The sequence below is a fragment of the Salvelinus namaycush genome, unplaced genomic scaffold, assembly GCF_016432855.1.
Source record: "Salvelinus namaycush isolate Seneca unplaced genomic scaffold, SaNama_1.0 Scaffold1809, whole genome shotgun sequence".
NCBI lineage: Eukaryota > Metazoa > Chordata > Actinopteri > Salmoniformes > Salmonidae > Salvelinus > Salvelinus namaycush.
In genome coordinates, this window is record NW_024058574.1 from 10,001 (window position 1) to 17,437 (window position 7,437).

At 36.4% G+C, this 7,437-nt stretch overlaps 1 protein-coding gene across 1 annotated transcript in view; it reads right to left on the reverse strand.

Moving 5' to 3' along the window:
- LOC120037667 (phosphoribosyl pyrophosphate synthase-associated protein 2) overlaps nt 1-3,870 on the reverse strand; it is a gene marked incomplete at its 3' end in the record, with an annotated part of 10,101 nt that extends 6,231 nt beyond the window's left edge. Inside the window, exon 1 of the mRNA XM_038983663.1 lies at nt 3,790-3,870. The remainder of the gene's footprint in view (nt 1-3,789) is intronic.
- Nucleotides 3,871-7,437: the final 3,567 nt, after the last annotated feature.

Here is a 7,437-nt window from a genome sequence, read left to right on the forward strand (position 1 = left end):
CATCATAACATAACACATCATAACATAACACATCATAACATAACACATCATAACACATCATAACACATCATAACACATCATAACATAACACATCATAACATAACACATCATAACATAATACATCATAACATAATACATCATAACATAACACATCATAACATAACACATCATAACATAACACATCATAACATAACACATCATAACATAACACATCATAACATAACACATCATAACACATCATAACACATCATAACACATCATAACATAACACATCATAACATAACACATCATAACATAACACATCATAACACATCATAACATAACACATCATAACATAATACATCATAACACATCATAACATAATACATCATAACATAATACATCATAACATAATACATCATAACATAACACATCATAACATAATACATCATAACATAACACATCACAACATAACATAATACATCATAACATAATACATCATAACACATCATAACACATCATAACATAATACATCATAACATAATACGTCATAACACATCATAACATAATACATCATAACATAATACATCATAACATAACACATCATAACATAACACATCATAACATAACACATCATAACATAACACATCATAACATAACACATCATAACATAATACATCATAACATAATACATCATAACATAACACATCATAACATAATACATCATAACACAACACATCATAACATAACACATCATAACATAATACATCATAACATAACACATCATAATACATCATAACATAATACATCATAACACATCATAACATAACACATCATAATACATCATAACATAATACATCATAACACATCATAACATAATACATCATAATACATCATAACATAATACATCATAACACATCATAACATAACACATCATAATACATCATAACATAATACATCATAACATAATACATCATAATACATCATAACATAATACATCATAATACATCATAACACATCATAACATAACACATCATAACATAATACATAATAACATAATACATCATAACACAATACATCATAACATAATACATCATAACATAACACATCATATCATAACATAACACATCATAACACATCATAACACAACACATCATAATACATCATAACATAATACATCATAACATAATACATCATAACATAACACATCATAACATAATACATCATAACATAATACATCATAACATAATACATCATAACATAACACATCATAACATAATACATCATAACATAACACATCATAACATAATACATCATAACATAATACATCATAACACATCATAACATAACACATCATAACACATCATAACATAATACATCATAACACAATACATCATAACACATCATAACATAATACATCATAACATAACACATCATAACATAACACATCATAACATAACACATCATAACACATCATAACATAACACATCATAACACATCATAACATAATACATCATAACACAACACATCATAACACATCATAACATAACACATCATAACATAACACATCATAACACAACATAACACATCATAACATAATACATCATAACATAACACATCATAACATAATACATCATAACATAATACATCATAACACATCATAATACATCATAACATAACACATCATAACATAATACATCATAACACATCATAACATAACATAACACATCATAACATAATACATCATAACATAACACATCATAACACATCATAACACAACACATCATAACACATCATAACATAACACATCATAACACAACATAACACATCATAACACATCATAACACATCATAACATAACACATCATAACACATCATAACATAACACATCATAACATAACACATCATAACATAACACATCATAACATAACACATCATAACACATCATAACATAATACATCATAACATAACACATCATAACATAACACATCATAACATAACACATCATAACACATCATAACATAACACATCATAACATAACACATCATAACATATCATAACATAACACATCATAACATAACACATCATAACACATCATAACATAACACATCATAACATAACACATCATAACATAACACATCATAACACATCATAACATAACACATCATAACATAACACATCATAACATAACACATCATAACATAATACATCATAACATAATACATCATAACATAACACATCATAATACATCATAACATAATACATCATAACATAACACATCATAATACATCATAACATAACACATCATAATACATCATAACATATCATAACACATCATAACACATCATAACATAACACATCATAACATAACACATCATAACATAACACATCATAACACATCATAACATAACACATCATAACACATCATAACATAACACATCATAACACATCATAACATAACACATCATAACACATCATAACATAACACATCATAACATAACACATCATAACACATCATAACATAACACATCATAACATAATACATCATAATACATCATAACATAACATAACATAACACATCATAACACATCATAACACATCATAACATAACACATCATAACATAACACATCATAATACATCATAACATAACATAATACATCATAACATAATACATCATAACATAACACATCATAACATAACACATCATAATACATCATAACATAATACATCATAACATAACACATCATAATACATCATAACATAATACATCATAACATAATACATCATAATACATCATAACATAATACATCATAATACATCATAACATAATACATCATAACATAACACATCATAACATAACACATCATAACATAACACATCATAATACATCATAACATAATACATCATAACATAATACATCATAACACATCATAACACATCATAACATAATACATCATAACATAACACATTATAACATAATACATCATAACATAATACATCATAACACATCATAACACATCATATCATAACACATCATAACACATCATATCATAACACATCATAACATAACACATCATATCATAACATATCATAACACATCATAACACATCATAACATAACACATCATAACACATCATAACATAACACATCATATCATAACACATCATAACATAACACATCATAACATAATACATCATAACACATCATAATACATCATAACATAACACATCATAACACATCATATCATAACACATCATAACATAATACATCATAATATAACATAACATAACACATCATAACACATCATAACATAACACATCATAACACATCATAACACATCATAACATAACACATCATAACACATCATATCATAACACATCATAACATAACACATCATAATATAACATAACATAACACATCATAATACATCATAACATAACACATCATAACACAATACATACTGTTATGTTATGTTATGTTATGATGTGTTATGCTGTATTATGTTATGTTATGATGTGTTATAATATGTTATGATATGTTATGATAACACATCATACCATAAGATAAGAAAACAGAATATAAAATAACTTAGTGAAGCCTGTAAACAGAGATACATTAGAAACCGTATTCAGTATTCCTTTCCTCTCCTGACTCCCGGATGCGCTCAGCGCGCCATCTGCTGATGAGCGGACGGACGCACAGATTTTGTTTTGCGTTCAGTCTCGGTAAACACAACAAAATACAACGTTTAAACCACACATAAACAACAACACAACATTGAAACCTCACAGACGGGCCTGCTGTACTCACCAGTTTGTGTTTGTAGTGTAACCGCGTTGTATGATGTCGGATGATTTCGCAGCTTGTTAACGTCTCAACCTGTTCCTCCGAGCCCGGCCTACTGAGTATGATGGTCAGGCGTCTCGGCCAATCACAGACTAGGAATCCCGACCGGACAAAAAAATTCACCCAACTCTCGTGTTGATCGTAGCGGGAAGACGTCATCACGTCTACATGGCATTTGAATTTGATTGAAGATATGTTTCTATATTCTGATTCTGAATAGTTATTACATTCAACAAAAACTATTTTGCCTGGTGTTTTTGGTCGGGTGTGTTCAAGTTACACACAGTCTTGAGAAGGTTAGCTACCATGTTTATCAGATTTGTGGTGCTGGGGGTTAAATGCGCAAAAATACACATTGTAGAAGAACAAAATGACTCCCGCACACAGTGTTTATGAAATGTCTGACTATACCCCATCTAGCTTACTGTATTCGGCTCACAGTAAAACATACCATATTAACGCTTTGCCTTTTTCAATTATGTAGGCTACCGCTGTACCTTGATGTAGGCCTACAATAATTAAATATATCTTTACACATTTAACGTAGTCAACGTGTCGCTACGATAACTTTTTAAAAACCTTTTCATTATTATTTTTTTTTTTTTTAAGTCTACAGGTTACAAACAGCCTTATCCCTCAGCACGGCAGGATCATGACAGAGAGCATGTTCCTTGGTCGGCCACGAGAGGTCACTGCTGTCTCTGTTTTTACCAGACAGACCCATCCTGCCAAGGCAGCAGCTACTCACTCTTCCTGGGGTTTATTATGGATCCCCATTAGTTCCTGCCAAGGCAGCAGCTACTCTTCCTGGGGTTTATTATGGATCCCCATTAGTTCCTGCCAAGGCAGCAGCTACTCTCCCTGGGGTTTATTATGGATCCCCATTAGTTCCTGCCAAGGCAGCAGCTACTCTTCCTGGGGTTTATTATGGATCCCCATTAGTTCCTGCCAAGGCAGCAGCTACTCTTCCTGGGGTTTATTATGGATCCCCATTAGTTCCTGCCAAGGCAGCAGCTACTCTTCCTGGGGTTTATTATGGATCCCCATTAGTTCCTGTCAAGGCAGCAGCTACTTTTCCTGGGGTATATTAAGGATCCCCATTAGTTCCTGCCAAGGCAGCAGCTGCTCTTCCTGGGGTTTATTACGGATCCCCATTAGTTCCTGCCAAGGCAGCAGCTACTCTTCCTGGGGTTTATTATGGATCCCCATTAGTTCCTGCCAAGGCAGCAGCTACTCTTCCTGGGGTTTATTACGGATCCCCATTAGTTCCTGCCAAGGCAGCAGCTACTCTTCCTGGGGTTTATTATGGATCCCCATTAGTTCCTACCAAGGCAGCAGCTACTCTTCCTGGGGTTTATTATGGATCCCCATTAGTTCCTGCCAAGGCAGCAGCTACTCTTCCTGGGGTTTATTACGGATCCCCATTAGTTCCTACCAAGGCAGCAGCTACTCTTCCTGGGGTTTATTATGGATCCCCATTAGTTCCTGCCAAGGCAGCAGCTACTCTTCCTGGGGTTTATTATGGATCCCCATTAGTTCCTGTTGCCAAGGCAGCGGCTACTCTTCCTGGGGTCCATCAAAATGAAGGCAGTTTATACAGTAGAACAGGAGACAGACAGAGGGACAGGGCTGAATACTGTCTAGCCTACCCTACACAACATTATCTCTGCATTAGGATGCTATATTCTATATAATTAAGCAATAAGGCACGAGAAGGTGTGGTATATATATACCAATATACCACGGCTAAGGGCTGTTCTTAGGCACGACGCAACTCGGAGTGCCTGGACACAGCCCTTACCCGTGGTATATTGGTCCATATACCACAAACCCTCCGAGGTGCCTTATTGCTATTATAAACTGGTTACCAACGTAATTAGAGCAGTAGAAATACATGTTTTGTCATACGTGTGGTATACGGTCTGATATTACCACGGCTGTCAGCCAATCAGCATTCAGGGCTGGAACTACCCATTTTATAAATACTTGTTAAATACTATTTAGAGCAGTAAAAATACATGTTTTGTCATACCCGTGATATACGGTCCGATATACCACGGCTGTCAGCCAATCAGCATGCAGGGCTCAAACCACCCCCAGTTTATAATGTGCTATTAATCATGGGGGATTGCATCGGAGTGAATTCAGCGACCTCTTGTCCAACTAGGAAAGTCTCTGTTTGTTGTGTCGCCATCCTGCTAATGTTGTCTTACTCATCATGACACAAGCTGTGCTGTGTGTACGAGTGGGGTGTGTGTGTGTACGGGTGGGATGTGTGTGTGTGTGTGTTGTGTGTGTGTGTGTCACCTATGTGTTGTATACAGACACTGAGAGTGTAATCGAGCAGCAGACTGGGCCTTCCTACCCACTAATCTAACAGCAGACCAGATGTCAGTCTGGAGAGACTGGACCTTCCTACCTACTAATCTAACAGCAGGCCAGATGTCAGTCTGGAGAGACTGGACCTTCCTACCTACTAACCTAACAGCAGGCCAGATGTCAGTGTGGAGAGACTGGACCTTCCTACCTACTAACCTAACAGCAGGCCAGATGTCAGTGTGGAGAGACTGGGCCTTCCTACCTACTAACCTAACAGCAGGCCAGATGTCAGTGTGGAGAGACTGGGCCTTCCTACCTACTAACCTAACAGCAGGCCAGATGTCAGTCTGGAGAGACTGGACCTTCCTACCTACTAACCTAACAGCAGGCCAGATGTCAGTCTGGAGAGACTGGACCTTCCTACCTACTAACCTAACAGCAGGCCAGATGTCAGTGTGGAGAGACTGGACCTTCCTACCTACTAACCTAACAGCAGGCCAGATGTCAGTCTGGAGAGACTGGACCTTCCTACCTACTAACCTAACAGCAGGCCAGATGTCAGTGTGGAGAGACTGGACCTTCCTACCTACTAACCTAACAGCAGGCCAGATGTCAGTCTGGAGAGACTGGACCTTCCTACCCACTAATCTAATGTAACAGTATAGCTTCCGTCCCTCTCCTCGGCTCTACCTGGGCTCGAACCAGGGACCCTCTGCACACATCAACAACAGTCACCCACGAAGCATCGTTACCCACTGCGCCACAAAAGCCGCAGAACCTTGCAGAGCAAGGGGAACAACTACTTCAAGGTCTCAGAGCGAGTGACGTCACCGATTGAAACGCTATTAGCGCGCACCACCGCTAACTAGCTAGCCATTTCACATCGGTTACCGGTCAGCAGGTCAGATGTGTTCCCGAAAACACAAAAACAGTCCAGTTTTTAACGGAATGTCCATTCATCCAATCCGTATTCATTCTGAATGGTTAAGGTTTGGGATAGAGTTAAAACATTAAGTTTAGTCACTCATTCCGTATGGTTAAGTTAAGGGTTAAGGTTTGGGATAAAGTTTAGGTTAAGGGTTCAAATAAAATAAAATCAGATGTTATTGGTCACATGGTCAGCAGATGTTAAGCGTTGAGCGCGTAGCTCTCAACGGGTTAGTCCGTGACGGAGCAGCTGACAAGACGAGAGGGCGTAGCTCTCAACGGGTTAGTCCGTGACGGAGCAGCTGACAAGACGAGAGGGCGTAGCTCTCAACGGGTTAGTCCGTGACGAAGCAGCTGACAAGACGA